We start from the raw sequence: 17,677 nt of genomic DNA, 5'->3' as shown, positions 1-17,677 counted from the left end.
ATCTGGAGCGCCTCCTCCCGCAGGTCGGCGTGAACGTGGGGCTCGCGCCCGGCGACTTCGTTGAGGAGCGCAACCTCGACACCATGGTTGGCCTCGTGTCGCGCTCGAGCCAGCGTGACGCGGACAAGGCAGGCGAATGGCGGGGCATCGCGGAGGAGCAGGGCAGGGTCTTCATCGACCTCGGCAGCGACACGGAGTGACGAGGCCGCTCCGACGCGCCGCCGCCACGGCACATGGCTCCGGTGAGTATCCCGGAGCTGATTTTGATTTCTAGGTTGCCGTGGCGGCAGATTTTAGCTCGAATTTAGCTAATTCAATCTGCTTTTGTTGTAATGTAGTCCAATTTAGCTCTATGTACGCATGAACTATCCAAATGAAATGCAATTCCGTCTTGCGCCCTTTTTTTAAAACATGTAGTTCTATATATCGTTTCTTATCTGCGCGCGTGTTCGTCGAACCCCAAAACAACGTTGGGTCCCCTGGATAGCTCGATTTGGAGTGTGCGGTTTGCCGCTTCTGCTAGAGATGCTTTGAGCCGGGAAAGTGGGAAGTGATTCCGGAGAATGGCAGCGCGGTAGGGTTGTTTTTGGACAAAAATGACATAAACATGTCAATAATTGGTCAAATGCACAACCATTTTATGCTGATTAAGTTTAGCCCCTTGACTATAGTGGTAAATTGAATTGGATTTGCATATTTTTATTAGACAAATTAAATTAAAATTTGACTTGCATTACATCACTGTGCCACTCAAACTAGCAAGCATCCTTACATCTTTTGGGTCACTTTGTTGTTTTATTGAAGGATCAAATTGTGACTTATACCGAATCGAAAGAAAATGCACAGTAAACGGAAAAAAAAAGGCATGTTCTACTACCATGTTATGAGTAGGTACAATTCATCAACAAACAATATGGACAAACACATTTGTTTCAGATTTTGAAAGGAGCATGTGGCAAAATATAAACAAAACATCCTTAGGAACAACCTGAGGCAGCGCCGCTTCCCTCGGCCATTTCTTCCAAAGGTATGCTCACTCGTTTGAGTAGGTTTGGTCGTCGCGCCTAGCAGCAGCGTGAGGTAGTTGGGCGGTACATCTATCTTGTCTAGGGTCACCACCCTCACCATGCCACCTTCTCTGTTTAGTTTAGTTTTTTTCACAATTAATGGACCTCTCAGCTCAGTGGACATTCCTTTTCTATCTCCTGCTTGACGGGACTGCTGCGTCGCCGCATCTCATGCTCTATGATAGAGGAAATTGCACATTCCACCACATCCTGTACACTGTGTTGCGCAAACCACCACATCCACGGAATTTTTGCATATTCCACCAGATCTTCCTATAATGAGTTGCAGAAAGGCTAATTCTTGAGTTTAATTAACTTTATTGGCAATAAGTTCAAAGTGGACACATTTAGACAAACTAACTATCATCAAGTCCAACAAACTCCCAACTTTAGCCTTCAAACAAATTGTTATGTTTGTTTGAAAATTATTATTATTTTAGCTCAGGCTATATGGAGGCTATTTATTTGAACCTTGCAAAATTTGAGTTAAAACATTTCACAAGAATCGAAGAATACCAAGGTATAGGCAATATGATAATTTACCCATGTGTAAATTTTCAGAATGAAATATACTATATTTTATGCTCACAAAAATGACAAATCTAGATTTTGTCACTCGTGAACAATATTGAGCAATACACTGATATCTCGAGTTTGTTATTTTGTGAGAATTTTGTCATTTTTCCTGAGGGTCAAATACACTATATTTCGTTATGAAAGTTTACGTAATGATAGAATTCAACATTTTCTACGTCTGGATATTTTTTCTGGAAATTTTAATACTTTGAAATCAAAACTTTTTGTAAATGAAGGCTTCACCGATCGCCGCACAAGTTAGCAAATCTAGCCACCGTTGCACGCCACGACCACCTAGGCTGCCCGCATGCCTGCACTTCCACCACCACCTAGACTGCTCGCATGCCTGCACTTCCACCACCACTCGACGCACACCACCACATCCACCTCCATTAATTGCCGGAAGAGACGACCGCCTCCCACGTCGTGCCACCGATAGATCTTGGGGCGCCGCCCCGTCTTGACGGATGTGCTATGTGCATGCGCACAAATCATACGCCCACGGCCCCTATGGAGATGAGGGTCGCCGCCACCGTGAAAAGGCCTGACGGTAGTGGTAACACGGAGAGGCCACGATGAGGCTGCCGATGTTAGGTTTTTGATGCCCCCAGTTTTCCCATGGCGAAATGGGAGCCCGTCTGACTCATCTCTCGATCACAAATTTTAGTGCGGCAAGACTCCAGAAAAAAAAGTCTCAAGGGGAAAATAAACCCCCAGGCTACATTTATGGTTTCTCTTTTCATCTTCTCTTTTATAAATCATACACTAGTATGATGTTAATATATTGAAGTGTAATCTTTACTATTAAATTGGAATCGGATGTGATGGTTGGTGATGGTAGGTCGCTCTGAAATTGCCCTTCAACTTGACATTATTTACAAGATATGCCACCGCCAAAGCGCCAAGTGTAATACCGATTCGTTTTTCTTTTTTCCGTGCAGTTTCTTCACCGTGCGAGCGAACAAAGCCGCCTCTGCCAAATAGCCTCGTTCCCAAGTCAAAAAAAAAATAGCCTCGTTCCATGGGCCGCGAGGGAGTGAACGATAGTTTCGCGCTGTTATCCCTTCTCCGCCCCCATCCAGCCCCACTCGCCCTCTCAGAATTTCCGCCATCGGTGGCCGCGCTGTCGAGCCGGACGCTCTGAACGGGAGGGGTCGAGGTCACCGTGGCCGTGGAGCCGGACGCCCTGCTCGCGTCGGCGTGGCCGTGACCATACAGAAGCGTGAAGGCCAGCAGGGGACGTACGTGGGGGAGTTGGGGGCAGGGTGACCTAGATTGGAAGAGATGGGTGTCCAGCAGGGGAAGGAAGGGAACCGGATGAGATGGAGGAGGTAGGGTGCCGGCGATGAAGGACGAGGTATGGGGCTGGAAGGGGGCGACGAGATTGAGGGCCGACCATGGTGTGCTGGGCCTGGGAGGCGGACATGGTTCCGCATCGAGATACAACGCCTGTTACGCCTCCTTATCTCCCTGCCCGCGCTGAGCGCTCCTCGAGCCCCCAAACCCGGCCAGCTGTGTCGAACCCGGCCCGCCACCAGGCTTGTCGGCTCCCTTGGCTTTCTCCTTGTCGCTCCCGCGCCTGCGGTGCCGGTTCCGTGCCTCACCGTCGGTGCTCCTCTCCTCCGACTCTTGATCGTCACCGTCATCATCGTCTCTCGGCGCTGGAGGGCGAGGAGGGCCACCCGAGCCTCCCGCGCCCGGTGCCCCCAGCTCCGCATGTATCCCCACCGTGGAAGGCTCACCGTTGACACAAAGCTGCACCGTCCCCTTCACCCTCTCCAGGTACCTGCACTGGAAACGCATCCTCACCGGCTCCGTCTTCCACTTCTTGACTGACAACTCGTCCACCTCCATCGGACGCCCGACCATAGTCATCGCCGCCATGAGCCTGTCCTTGACCATGAGGCTCCCAGGTAGACCGGTGATCTGAACCCATACAGATGGGAAGGCCGGACCCGGTCGAGGGCTCACAAACGCCTCCCGGATGTCCACATCGTACTTGCTCAGTGGCAGATAGATCTTGCCGCGCCTGGTACTCATCCTGAGCGTCTCCCTTGACGGAAATCGAACGCAGTACTCCGTGTCCGACATCCTCGTCACCTGCCAGTCCCACATGTCATCAAGGAGGCTCTTGAGCTCGTCCGAAAGCTGCAGCGCCGTGAGAGGGGCCGAGGTGAAGTGGATCACCGCCTCGAACTGCTTTTCCTCCTCCGGAGCTTGGATCGGTTCCACCTCGATGTTGAAGAAGCCACCGCCCGTGATGGCGTGACCGTAGGTCTGCAGCAGCAGCTGCCGACCACGCGTGGGGCATCCCGCCGAGACATGGCCGGTCTTGCTGCAGAGAATGCAGACCGCTAATTAGGGTGAAGGAGCTGGCCCATGCCTCTCTTGCTGCTCTTGCGGTTCGCAAGGCACAGGAGGCGGCGGATCGGTTGGCTAGGGAAGCCACGAACCAGGGCGCGGCACCCAGGGAGGATGCGGATCCGGGCGATGGTTTGGGTACCACACCGGAGGCCTCGGACGCGACTGGGCAGGCTTCGTCGGATGAGGATATGACTATCAGCGACCTCCGGACACGCGCGCGGGTGCGCCGCTCCAGGGTCACGGTGCGCAAGGGGCGTGGGGTGACAAGGACGGTTCACAAATGAGAGCCCTCATCTATAACATTAGGGGGTTTGGGGAGCCAGGGAGGCGTGGACATCTCAAATCTTACCTTAGGCAACACCGGGTTGACATTGTGGCTCTTCAAGAGACGATTAAGGCGGATTTCTCGGCGGCTGAGCTACGCAGCTTGGAGGTGGGGGGCCAGTTCGGGTGGAGCTGGGTCCCCGCACAGGGGCATTCCGGGGGCATGCTCCTGGGCTTTCGAGACGATTGCTTCGAGGTTGGGCAATGGCAGAAGGGGAACTTCTTCATTAGTGCCTCGATTTACCAGCGTAGCAACAAGCTCAAGTGGTGCTTCTTCTTGGTTTATGGGCCGGCTGACCATCGTCGCTCTGATGAGTTCTTGGGGGAACTCACTCAGGCGGTTGCGGCGGCCCCCTACCCGGTGGTGGTTGGGGGGGGGGGGGATTTCAACTTGATCCGCGCTGCTTCTGACAAGAGCAACGCCAATGTCTCTTGGTCCAGGATTAGACGGTTCAATGAGGCCATCGCTACGATGGCGCTCCGCGAGGTGGAACGGGCTGGGGCTCGTTACACCTGGACGAATAAACGCCTCCGCCCAACTCAGTGTGTACTAGATCGGGTTCTAGTCTCGCCGATTTGGGAGGCGGCGTTTCCGCTGTGCTCGCTCACTACGATCACAAGGGTGGGGTCTGACCACTCCCCTCTTCTGCTGAGCAGCGGCGAGGATGCTCCGATCTGCCAGTCGAGGTTCTTCTTCCAGACTTGGTGGCTAGGGGTGCCGGGGTTTGGGGACCTTATGAGGGAGAAAATCCGCTGTTTCATGTTTGACCATGGGCCCCACCGCTGCTCGGTGGAGACGTGGCAATATGTCTCGCGGAACTCGAGGCAATTCCTCAAAGGGTGGGGGGCCAATTTGGGTAAGGAGAAGAGGGACTTCCGTACCAACCTTCTGCGCCAGGTGGAAGAGCTGGATCGGGTGGCTGATGCCAACGGTCTGGATGAGGAGGGGTGGGGCCTCCGTTACTTTATTGAAGACCAACTCGTGGCACTGGACCGGGTGGACGAGGAATACTGGCGCCAACGGAGTAGAACTCAGTGGATTCTGAAGGGTGACTCGTGCACCGCTTTCTTCCACGCGATTGCGAATGGCCGCAAGCGCAAATGTTCTATTCCCCGGCTCCTCACCGACGTGGGGGAGGTGGAGGAGCCGCGAGCCCTCATGGAGCACATTTACCAGTTTTACCAGGGATTGATGGGGGCCAAAGGGGAAGAGAGGGTCTTTGCCCTGGGCACCGATCTGTGGGGAGAAGATCAGAAGATCTCGGACGAGGAAAATTGGGGAGTTGAGGTCACTTTTACCGCCGAGGAGCTCGACGAGGTCCTGGCTAGTATGAAACCTGACTCTGCGCCGGGCCCGGACGGGCTGCCGCATCTTGTTCTTCAAGCGATTCTGGGGAATCCTGAGAGAACCGGCCTATCCTGCAGATGCTGAATGATTTCGCCCTAGGGAGGGTCGACATTGCCCGGCTGAACTTTGGGATCATTTCCCTCATTCCCAAGGTCAAAGGGGCGGAGCGGATCACACAGTTTAGGCCGATCGCGTTGATTAATGTCATCTTTAAATTTGTAGCTAAAGCGTACGCGATTAGGTTAGCACCGCTAGCTCATAGGACGGTGGACCGGAGCCAATCTGCCTTCATCAAAGGGAGATGTCTGCACGAGGGTGCTCTGGCCCTCCACGAGATTGCTCATGAGCTCCGGGTGGGAAAGCAAGAGGGCTTGCTTCTCAAGCTGGATTTCGAGAAGGCCTATGACAGGGTCAGCTGGGACTTCTTACAGGAGATTCTCTTACGGAAGGGATTCTCGGCACGGGTTGTGCACCGCCTTATGCAGTTGGTCAAAGGGGGCCAAACGGCGATCAATGTGAACGGGGAAATTGGACCGTATTTTCGGAATGCGAGGGGCGTCCGTCTAGGGGACCCACTTTCCCCGATCCTGTTCGACTTCATTGTAGATGGGCTGGCAGCCATCCTGGCTAAGGCTAACTTGGCGGGGCATATCGAGGGTGTGATCCCGCATCTCATCCTCGGGGGTGACACATCTACAATACGCCGATGATACTATGGTCCTGATCAGGCCAACAGGCGCAGGGATTGCGAACCTTAAAGCTATCCTGTTGTGTTTTGAGAATATGTCAGGGCTGAAGATCAACTTTGATAAGAGCGAAGTGGTGGTGACCGGGGTCCCGCTAGAACTTCAACACCAGGTGGCCCACATGCTTAACTGCAAGCGGGGGGAATTCCCCATTAAATATCTGGGCCTCCCTATTAGTGATAAGACGCTAAGGGTAGCGGACTGGAACTTCCTGCCTGACAAAATTGGGCACAGGGTCGACCCATGGCAGGGGTTATTCTTGGCTTCGGCAGGTAGGTTGGAGTTGACCAACTCATGCCTCGTCCCAGCCTCCTGCAGTTCGCCATGAGCCTTTACTTGCTTTTTGACAGCACCCATAAGGCTATGGACAAACTGAGGGCTCGCTTCTTTTGGGAAGGAGTGGGCAACAAACGCAAGTACCACATGGTAGACTGGGCTACGGTGTGTAAACCTAAAGCGTTTGGCGGATTGGGAATCCTCAATTCCAAACTCATGAACATCGCTTTGATGCTCAAGTGGATTTGGAAAATCTACCAGGACGCGGATGGTCTATCGGCGGACATCATCCGTGCAAAGTATTTGAGGGGGAGGGACCTCTTCGACATCACAGTTCCTACCGTTGGTTCCTGGCTCGGAAGTCCATTCAAAAGATTAAATGGTACTTTAAACTGGGAGCCAAACACGTGGTGCGCAACGGGAGGCGCACCAGGTTCTGGCTGGACTGGTGGGCTGGGAGGGGTCCTTTTATGGCTAGGTTCCCGCACCTGTTTAGCTGCTGCTCAGACCCGTTCATCTCGGTGTTTGACGCCAAACCACCGGAGGGGCACCCTGGGGAATGGGGCATTGAGTTTCGGCGACAATTTGGGATAGTGGAGACGGTTGAATGGGACGACCTTCGGCGGGAGGCCATGGGCTGGCAACCGGACCTTGAGGAGGACAGGGTGTCTTGGTCCCTGGACGCTTCTGGGACTTACACCACCAGGTCGGCCTATCTCGCAATGACGCAGGGAGCGACGGTCTCTTGTTTTAAAGAGGCCTGGCGCACCAGGGTCCCCCCTAAGATCCGTGTGTTTCTCCGGCAACTAATCCGTGGTCGGCTTCCTCTCGCGGACCAGGTTGCCAAGCGCCACGGACCTTCGGACGGGAGGTGCGCGCTTTGCCGAGGAGATTGAAGATTGCAATCATATCTTCTTCTCTTGTCACATCGCCAAGCTTATGTGGGCTGGGGTTAGGGAACTCCTCCACTGCGACTGGAACCCCACGGGGCCGGGGGAGTTCATTGCAATCGCTCAGGGCCTGTACGGCCCCCTTCGTAGGCTAGTTTGGGTCACGTTTTCAGCCATGTGTTGGACTCTGTGGAACACACGCAACAAACTACTCTTTGAAGGAAAGGTTATTGGGAACCCTGCTGATGTATTTTATCACATGCTCATTCATATGCAGTCCTGGAGGGTTCTGGTCAGACAGAAGGACCGAGCGATGCTGGACGCGGCGGTGGACGACGTCAGGCGACTCTACGCGCGACTACGGGCTGAGTAGCGGAGGACCCGTGCGGCGACTCGACCAAGGACTTGCTTCAGCTTCTACCTAGTTTGGTTGAGTCGTTCATGTTGTTTCGGTCTGCTTAGCTTTCGGTGTGAGTGTGTCCTGTGGACCTGGGGGTCGAGCTGTGAACTTCGGACGCCTTGGGCGTGCTATGTGTGTGGTCTGTATAACTTTATATCCCTTGTACCGTTGCCAGGAGGGTTTTATTTATAAAGCCGGGCCATGAGGCCTTCTGTTTAAAAAAAGTGATTAACACCGTCGACTTGGTCAGGGCTGGACATTGCGGAAGAATTCACTGCGGACGTTCATAAGAGCATCTCCACTCGTCCCCCCGACGAGGCCCCCGAGCGACGTTTTTTCCATCCGGACGGCGAAATTCGGCCCAGTCGCGCCCCCGGTTCCTCGTTTTCGTCCGGATTTGGCCCTTAATCCATCCGGCGAGCCCACGCCACCCCCGGCCCCCCGGGGCGCGCTCGGGGACTCCGGACGAAAGATTTTGGCGCGAAACGGCGTGTGGACCCGCGTAGTCGGCGACCGGAAAACCAAATCCCGTGATTTTCCCTCCAATTTGCTTGCATATCCCCATTCCCTCCAATTTGCTTGCATATCCCCATTCTCTCCCGCCGAAATCCCCCAATCTCCTCGTCTTCCAGGCTCCAGTTCCCGGCGGCGTCTTCTCGTCCACCACCACTCTCCTCCTCGTCTTCTCGTCCACCACAATGCCGCCGAAGGCGCCGGCGAGGAAGATGCGGAAGAAGAAGACGAAGCCGCCGGGCATGTCGAACGCCGAGTGGGCGGCGGACGAGAAACGGCGCGACGTGGAAACAAGCGCCGTGGCGGAGAGGGTGAAAAGAGCCGCCGCCAAGAGGTCGGCGGAGGCGGCCCAAGACGAACAATTGAGATTAATCAGCATGGCCTATAGCGGCGGCATGTTCCCCGGCCAATGGCCGACGCAAGGTACAACAAGTTCCCCGTCTTCCTTCTCGCCTTCGCTGTACTCGCCGTCGCCGACTGCCGTGTTCCAAGAGGGCGCCTACGTCCAACCGTCCAAGCCCACACCGTCGCCGCCCGAGCTTGGACGTCGGCGGCGGCGGCCTGTTCGAGGGCACCTCGCCGGCCCTCGCGACGAGGGCCGCTCGCGTTCGGTGCGATGGCGGCGCCGAACGAAGAGGAGATCCACGAGATGATCACCTCCGGCTCCGCCGCCGCCGCTGCGAGCCCGGGGTTCTTCATGACCGCCGCCGCTGCGTGCCCGGGGTTCTTCACGCAAGAGGAGACGAGGGCGACGGCAGCTGTGGCGGCGCGCAACGAGCATCGGGAGGATGTTGCCGACGGAAGCCAAGCCGTCGAAGAAGAAGGCGAGGAAGAAGAAGAGCCAACTGAAGCCGCCGCCAACCTGTCGAAGGGGAAGAAGAAGAGGAAGAAGGACTCGCCACCTGCCGAACCGCGTATCAAATGGACGCCGAAGGAAGAGGAGTGCCTCGCCGAAGCTTGGATGACCGTGTCCACGAACGGCATAATCGGGGCCAATCAGTCGTTCGACACATACTGGTTTCGAGTGAGGCAGGCGTACGAGGAACGCAAGCTCGTCGATCCCTACTTCAACAAGACGAACATGAACGTGTACCGGGGAGACAAGGCAATGGCCACCCATTGGGGGATCATGCAGACGGCGTGCAGCAAATGGCACGGCGTACAGGAGGAGATCGACAAACGGCCGATCAGCGGCCACGACTTGGAGCAAAGGGTATGATCCGCCGGCCCTACACCACCGAGGTACATCGTCGTTAGCTGACCCGTATCGCCGTGCTCTTTTTTCCCCAGCTGCGCCGAGCTTTGGACATGTACACGGACGACACCGGCCTGCCGTTCAAGTTCCTCAACGTCTACGCCCGCCTCGAGAAGTGCGAGAAGTGGAAGGAAGTTCGCACGTCCCTCTCGAAAAGCAAGACCGAGCGAGTACAACCCCGACGCTCCGCCGGCTTGCGCGGCGGAAGGGCGCCCGAGCTCGGCCGGAAGAAGCAGAAAGAGCTCAAACGGACGGACAATCCCGCCGACGGGATGCGGGCGTCGATCGACAAGTGCTGGGCCGACTTGAGATCGCACGCCGACGGGAGGAACGACAAGTTCGACGGCAGGTGGCGGGAGATGCTCGCCAACCAAGGCGCCCGGATCGCCCTGCTCGAAGACGACGGTGGCGGCGAAGAAGAGGAACACGGACTTGGCGTTCCTCATGGGCGACGGCGACATGGAACCGATGGACGAGGAGACGAGGAATTGGTACCGGTGGCCACCGCAACGACATCCTCCGAGCCACTACGTCGTCTCCGCCGGCTCCTACCTCGTCTACCTCACCATCTACCTCGTCGACTGCGGCTGCTTCGACGTCCACTGCCGCTGCTTCATCGTCGCCCACCGCAGCCGCTTCGGCCACGGCGTGTGAGGAAAGCTGGTCCGTCGGACACCGCCGTGCCGGCCGGGACCGCCGACGAGCCTGTCTCCGTGTAATTTCCCTCCGATCGCCGATCCGTGGCTGATCCTTTTGCTCCTTTTGCCGATCAACTGCCCGTACTTGTAGCGCGGGACGGCGATTTGTTTGAATTTAAACTCTATCCGCCGAACTCCGGGTGGACGACTGGAAATATGGTACTCCCCACGACTTAATTTCGTCCAATCCGGCGGTAGTTTCGTCCGGATTTGGGCGTGGGGAGCGCCAACGAGTGGGGATGCTCTAACTTTGAGGCGTGGTATTAACCTGAAGCGTTCAAGTTGCTGCCTCCTGCTCTGCTAAAATGTACGGATTTGGGCGTGGGGAGCGCCAACGAGTGGGGATGCTCTAACTTTGAGGCGTGGTATTAACCTGAAGCGTTCAAGTTGCTGCCTCCTGCTCTGCTAAAATGTACATCATGAAGAGTTAATCGATCATCAAACAGAAGCAGTTCGAAGAAAGTACTGAAATCCTTGATTGTCTTTGTTAGAAACGATCAAACTGATGAGAGATGGTTGCTAGATTGGATTTGCTTTGTCTCACCGGAACTTGATATTGGATGTCATATTTCAAATTGCACGACTGGTGCTATACAAATGAAAGACGAGTCAGAGAAAAAAGGAACATAATTTCAGTAGTTCTGAAAACAACCGGACGTACTTTTGAAGACCCTCCAAGATGCACTTACGGAAACTGATGCCAGAGGTGCGAAGCAGACAATTTATGAATCTTCAGATCTTTGCCACCCAACATGATACTATATATCAGTCAAACTTCTCCTCTTCCCTAAACACGATGGAAGTCTCGCCATGGAGATGATTCTAAGCAGCTGACCTTACTTCTTCCAAGGATATGGAAGCGCAAGCTCAATAGGGAACTTGCTGATGTACTCATTTTGAAGTTGTACGCAGTTTACTGCATTTTCAGTTCTATTGGTTTTGTTGGTCCTGCTATGATTCCCATGGAGGTATCAATTATATCACAACGCAATGACACTGTAATTAAAAGTGAGTTGCCCAGACAAATTTTATGGTAAACATAGCGCACCGCCAAATTAGGCCGAGTTCATTAAATCTACTAACCCCTTTATAACCATGTTCTTTTTCTTTTGTTCTGTGGAGATGCAAAGAGGTGGAGCCCCGAGACAAGTTTTTTAGGAGACATCTGGATGCGAATGTGAAGGCAATCAGAGGGACTTAGCTTCGGATAAGTTGGCTAATCCGATAGACAAATCATGCCTGTAGCGTGCAACATGACATAATGAAACCGTAATAGGCTGACTATTACGCTTAATATCGACGTCATATGATTTTATACGCCGTAAATGCCAGCTATATTAACATGAAACCGTCTATAGGATACAACAATCTATAGTGAATAATACATAATTAGATGTGTTGTTGCTTTTGATCCATATGATACCGATTTATATTTTTGATCTAATTAAATTTTAAGCAAATTATTTTTTAGATGTTTATTATGTTTACATGTGTGTCAAGAAAAAAAAAGACCGTAGCAACGCACGAGCACTCAACTAGTGTTTATTATCTTCTTATATGGCTGCACCTTGTCAAAAATATTTGCATGCACTTGGCTAAAACAACATCTGGTTATATTTTTGTTGTTAGGCTAGCTATTAATAGGGAATTAGACTTGCTTGCAACTCATTAGAGCAACACCTGGTGGAATGTGCAAAATTTCCATGAACCTGGTGATATGTGCAATGCTATGAGCGGACCTGGTGGAATGTGCAATTTCCTCTCTATGATAAGTTGTAGCCAAGGAAGATTGATCAATCGTTGCTTCTGTAACGGTATTGACGTATTGTGGTGTGATGATGACACCTAGCAACTCATCGTCGCCGTTGTCATCCCGTTAAATCAAAACATATACGGAGTACTAAACTAACTTCACGGACGCAAAAGTTACTGCAGGCCATTAAAAAATCCTTTCGATTCAAAATAAATGCCCAAAAATGAATGTATTATTTATTTTTAGGCAATTATTTTGAACAGAAATAGTACTTCCTCTAAATTTGGCTCGGTTCGTCGTACTGAGACACGCCGTGTTCAAACCTCTTGCGGCGACCGGCCAAGGCGAGGCCCAGCCCATTTTTTCTACTCAAGTGAAAGAATCGAACACTGAACGAACCACAGTCCACAGGTCAACTCCCTCTCTGTCTCGGCTCCTCTCCGGCACCGCCTGCCTCTCTCAACCTCCCCGGCCATCTCCCTCCTCCACTCTCCCACCTCGCCGGAGACGCCACCTGTATCCAGTGCCCGTCCCGCATCTCTCCTGTCAGGCAACCGCCGAGCTCTGCTACAACGCCGCCCCCAATCCTCACCTACATCCTCCAGATCCGGTGGTGGGGGAGCAGTGGCCCCAGCGACGACAAGGCGCAGCCGGCGGTGTGGAGAGGAACCCGTCTCCCCCCGTCCCCCTTCATCAAAGATCCGATCGAGGCAACAACTGCCTTCGGGGGGACTGAGGAGGCAGTTCTAGAGATGGCGGGAGTTAGCGCTGGGACGGGGGCCATGGGTTCTCTCATCGGCAAGCTCGCCGCCCTGCTCGGCGACGAGTACAAGCTCCTCACGGGGGTCCGCAAGCAGATCGAGTTCCTCGAGCGCGAGCTCAGCAGCATGCGAACCTTGCTCGACAAGCTGGCGGGCATGGAGGAGGAGAGGCTCGACGGCGTGGCCAAGGACTGGAGAGGCAAAGTGCGCGACCTCAGCTACGACGTAGAAGACTGCATCGACCGCTTCATGGACCGGCTTGGCGACGGCGACGCCAAGCCCAAGTTCATGAAGAGGACCGCGCGCCGGCTCAGGACGCTGTGGGCGCGCCATGACATAGCCACCCAGATCAAGGAGCTCAGAGCTCGTGTCGTCGAGGAGAGCGAGCGTCGTAACAGGTACAGGCTTGACGAGAGCTTCTACGCTCCATCAACGAGGGTCGTGGAAATCGACCCGCGGATAACTGCGCTCCACGGGGAGGCTAGGGGTTTGGTGGCCATGGACAGCCCGACGAAGCATGTCACCGCTCTGTTGTCGGATGACAAGGAAATGGAGCTGAAAGTGGTGGCGATTGTGGGATCCGGAGGGTTGGGGAAGACGACCCTGGCCATGGAGGTGTATCGCAGGATTGGAGGAGACTTCCACTGCCGAGCCTCTATCTGTGTCACGCACTCTTGACCTGGACAAGCTCTTGAAGGATATCCTGTCTCAAATCGACAAAGATGCTTATAGAAAATGCAAGTCAGAGTGTTGGGAAATAGAGCAACTAATCCGAAAAACCAAACTGATCTTGACTGGAAAGAGGTACGGAAATATAGTATGTTGTTTAGTTTTGATTTATTCCACCATACAAGTCTAACCAAGGAGAATTGAGTCAATGGCTCTAGTTATGTTGAGAATGTTTAAAATGGCATTAGAGTTCAGGGGTGAATCTTAAACTTGTACAGTAATTTAGCAGGATAAGTTGACTTGTTTCTTTCTTCTATCGAAGAAAAGTCATCTAGTCACACGGTATGGTTCAGATGCTATTGTCTTTCCCTTGCCATGGGGATGCAGTGAGTTACTTCTTATAGTTTGGTTAATGCAAAAAAAAAAAGTGAACAAAAAATCAAGAGAAACCATTTATGTATCTTTTTTGCAAATATCAAATTAAGTGATACTACTGCAAGTCATCACAATTATAACAATGGTTAACAATGCACACTACTGAATGTAGGTACTTCATTCTTATTGATGACGTATGGAATGAGCAAGATTGGAATTTGATCAAGGCAACATTTCCGGATAATAATAATGGCAGCAGAGTAATTGCTACTACACGCATTACCTGTGTAGCTAAACTGTGTTGTTCCAACTCCGGTGGTCAACCCTACCATATGCCACCTCTAGATGATTATGATTCTCGAAGATTGTTCTTTAAGAGAATTTTTTGCTCAGAGGATTCCTGTCCCGCTGATCTGGAAGAAGTTTCTGCTAGGATCTTAAAAAAATGCGGCGGTCTACCACTAGCTATAATAACATTTGCAAGTTTGCTTGCCAATAAGGCACATACCAAGGATGAATGGGAGAGACTGCAAGATTCCATTGGCACTGGTTCTTCTCTTGAAAATGATGGAAACTTGAAAGGAATGAAAGATATATTGTTACTTAGTTACTGGGATCTTCCACACCACCTGAAGACTTGTTTATTGTACCTGTGTATATATCCTGAGGACTACAAAATCAAGCGTAAAGAGTTGAAGTGGAAATGGATTGCTGAAGGATTCCTTTCTCCACAATGGGGGCATATGGATCAAGTAGCAGAGGATTGTTTCAACGAACTTGTTAATAGAAATCTGATCGAACCAATTTTTAAGTACGATGGTTCTGTGAGAAGTTGTCGGGTCCATGATATGGTGTTTGATCTTATCATATCTTTATCAGTTGAAGAGAACTTTGCCACTGTTTTAAATGGCCATGTCTGCAATTCATTTCCAAGGAAGATTCGCCGTCTGTCTATGCAATCTGGTAGCAAAGAGTATAAAGGGGTAGCCCACGCAATTACAGAAACCAAGTTACATGTTCGCTCACTGACTATGTTCAGGCCAGGTAAGCAGATACCCCATCTGGTGGACTTCCATGTTTTGCGGGTGTTGGATCTCAAAGGTTGTTATTGGTTGGAAAACAAGCATGTAAGAAATATAGGAAGTTCACGTCAGCTGAGGTATTTAAGAATTGAGAGTTGTAAGATTACTGAGCTTCCTGGCGAAATTGGAAAGCTGCGACACTTAGAGACTCTTGATTTGAGACATTGTTCTGCGCTTCTAAGACTGCCATCAACGGTGGTGCAGTTGCTGAAATTGGTGCGTCTATTTGTCAGCTTTGATACAGTGCTGCCTGCAGTTGAGTTTGGAAGTATGGATGCCTTGGAGGAGGTGGACTTCCGGAATACGGACGACCCAATGAGATTTGCAGAAGAGCTTAGGCATCTAACAAAATTGAGAAAACTGCGACACCTTGGGCATCACATTGTGGATCCTATCGGAGATTATGCAATGAGAGAAAAATTACTGGAACTTTTGGTGTCGTCTGTGAGTGAGTTGGCCAAATGCAACCTTAAATACCTTGTCACTGATGGTAAGGTTGGTCAACGTCTGTTTCGGGACCTGTGCTGCACCTATCTGTACCTCCATGATCTTGCAATTCATCCACACATTGAAATGATTCCCAAGGGAATGACCTCCCTCCGAAATCTGGTGAAATTAGACATACTGGTTGAGGAATTTGATAAGGAGGGCCTGCATGTCCTTATGGGCATGCGTTCTCTGTCCCATCTTCGGCTAGAGATAAGAGATGCGATGAAAGAAAATCTGACCATTGGTAATAACGGATTCAAGGTCCTGAAGGTGTTCCTCTTCAGATACAGGATAGGTTACCCTTTTAAAGTGGAGCCAACAGATCTACTGCAACTAACATTTGCACCAGGTGATGTGCCAGCACTCCAAAGGCTCGATCTTATCTTGAGCCCAATGGAGGTGACGTCCGATTTTTTCGCAAACCTAGGGTTCCAGCATTTTTCAGGCCTTGCACACCTCCGTGCTACACTTTGGTGTGACGGAGCAGCTCCAGGCAGGGTGGAGGCTCTGGAGTCTTCCATTGAAAAAGCAATCGACTTGTACCCCAGTTGTGAATTCCAGGTCAGCAGATTCCTTGAAGATGGCATGTTTAAGGATGACAAGCAGTGGGAAGAGGCCGTCGCAGAAAGAAGAAAGGAGTTCGAAGAACACCGTCAGAAACTCGAAGAAAGCAGGGAGGAAGAAATGAGACTAGCCACCACGAACTAGCTGCCCTTCTCCTTTTTTTTTCTTCAAAAGACAAGGTTTTACTGCCACCACGAGAAAAAATTATCTACATTATGTCCTGCACTCGTCACTCTGAAGCAATAAGAACATGTTCTATATACACTGTGCTGAGTATTCTGTATCCATGTTAAACATCAGGGCGTAGATCCAAGGCATGCTTGTTGAGAGCTACAGGTACACGGTCGTTCAATCCTGGTTGCTGCAAGTCTGCAACGTTAACTCAACTGCCCAGCCACCAGCCAGGCAGCCACCAGCCACCAGCATTGAACCTGCAACCAGATTCTGTATGTATACCTGTAGATTTCTCAGCTGAATTTGTGAGTAGATGTGTTCAAGGTGCTTTGCTAGTAATATGAGCTGTTTCTTTCATAAATCTATTTGCGAGTCCCCCGTCGTGTCGAGTTGTTTGAGTAGAACAAACCGTAGATGTGTGTTAGCTTGCCACTGGAGAAGCTTGGGTTGTGTAACATCCCTGAATGTTATGTTATGTGTGCATGATTTGAACAAAGCGAATTGAGCTATGTATCTTTTAGTAACAACTCCGCGTTCAGAGATGCTTCATTTGGAGTGTGTACAGGGGCTATTATCTTGGTCTTTTTCATTATTTATGTACTGCGATACTTTGGTCATGTATGTATTAGCTAGGGCCGCAAGCGGCGCCACATGCGGGGCGGATTGGTGTCCGATTAGTACAATTTAAGTAGATGTGGAATGGGAGCCCGTAGTACAGTTTGCACTAATAATTAAGTTATGCGGGATCCTGCTTCTGCAACCTATATTAGCCCCTGCTAGCTTTTTTGCATAAAGGTCTGTAATCACATTCATTCAAGTCACTAGAGGTCTAAATTGATTATCAATATAATCCACTTGTAACCCAAATAAATCATACAGATCTAGTAGAAAATTGCTTGTTCATGGAGCCTTTACAATATAGTATGCACCTCCAGCGAGATACATTGATTTAACTTTGTGAATTACCTGGATATTCATGTCCCTTTGAAGGCCATTTTACTTCTCACAAAGTCCTTAAAGCTACCATTCAAAAAAAAAGTCCTTAAAGCTCCCATCCAGGAACCATGTTTGCTCCGCTTTCTTGATTGAAATGACCGAGGGTTAACAGGTAGTATCTACTACTCCGTCTGACTGTATCTATCTTTTTTTTATAAAGGGAATATATTGATATCGAGAGATACCAATTACACCCAAGACTGTATCTATCAAGTGAATTGAACTCGATTCTCTTAAATTGCTAAGTCAATCTCATAAGCCAAGGCTTGACTCTTTTTGGGATAAACTTTTACAAAGTAAAATGGTGTAAATAGTATTCCTGATTATAATACGTGCTCCAATTCAATTCAATACATC

The 17,677-nt window shown here is 51.1% G+C and overlaps 1 pseudogene; it reads left to right on the top strand.

Annotated features, from left to right (window-relative positions):
• Positions 1–12,962: 12,962 nt before the first annotated feature.
• Positions 12,963–16,294, top strand: LOC124656761 (annotated as a pseudogene).
• Positions 16,295–17,677: the final 1,383 nt, after the last annotated feature.

Source organism: Lolium rigidum, chromosome 5, assembly GCF_022539505.1.
Source record: "Lolium rigidum isolate FL_2022 chromosome 5, APGP_CSIRO_Lrig_0.1, whole genome shotgun sequence".
Lineage (NCBI taxonomy): Eukaryota > Viridiplantae > Streptophyta > Magnoliopsida > Poales > Poaceae > Lolium > Lolium rigidum.
The sequence above is the reverse complement of the archived record's forward strand: the minus strand, read 5'-3'. Positions and strand labels throughout refer to the sequence as shown.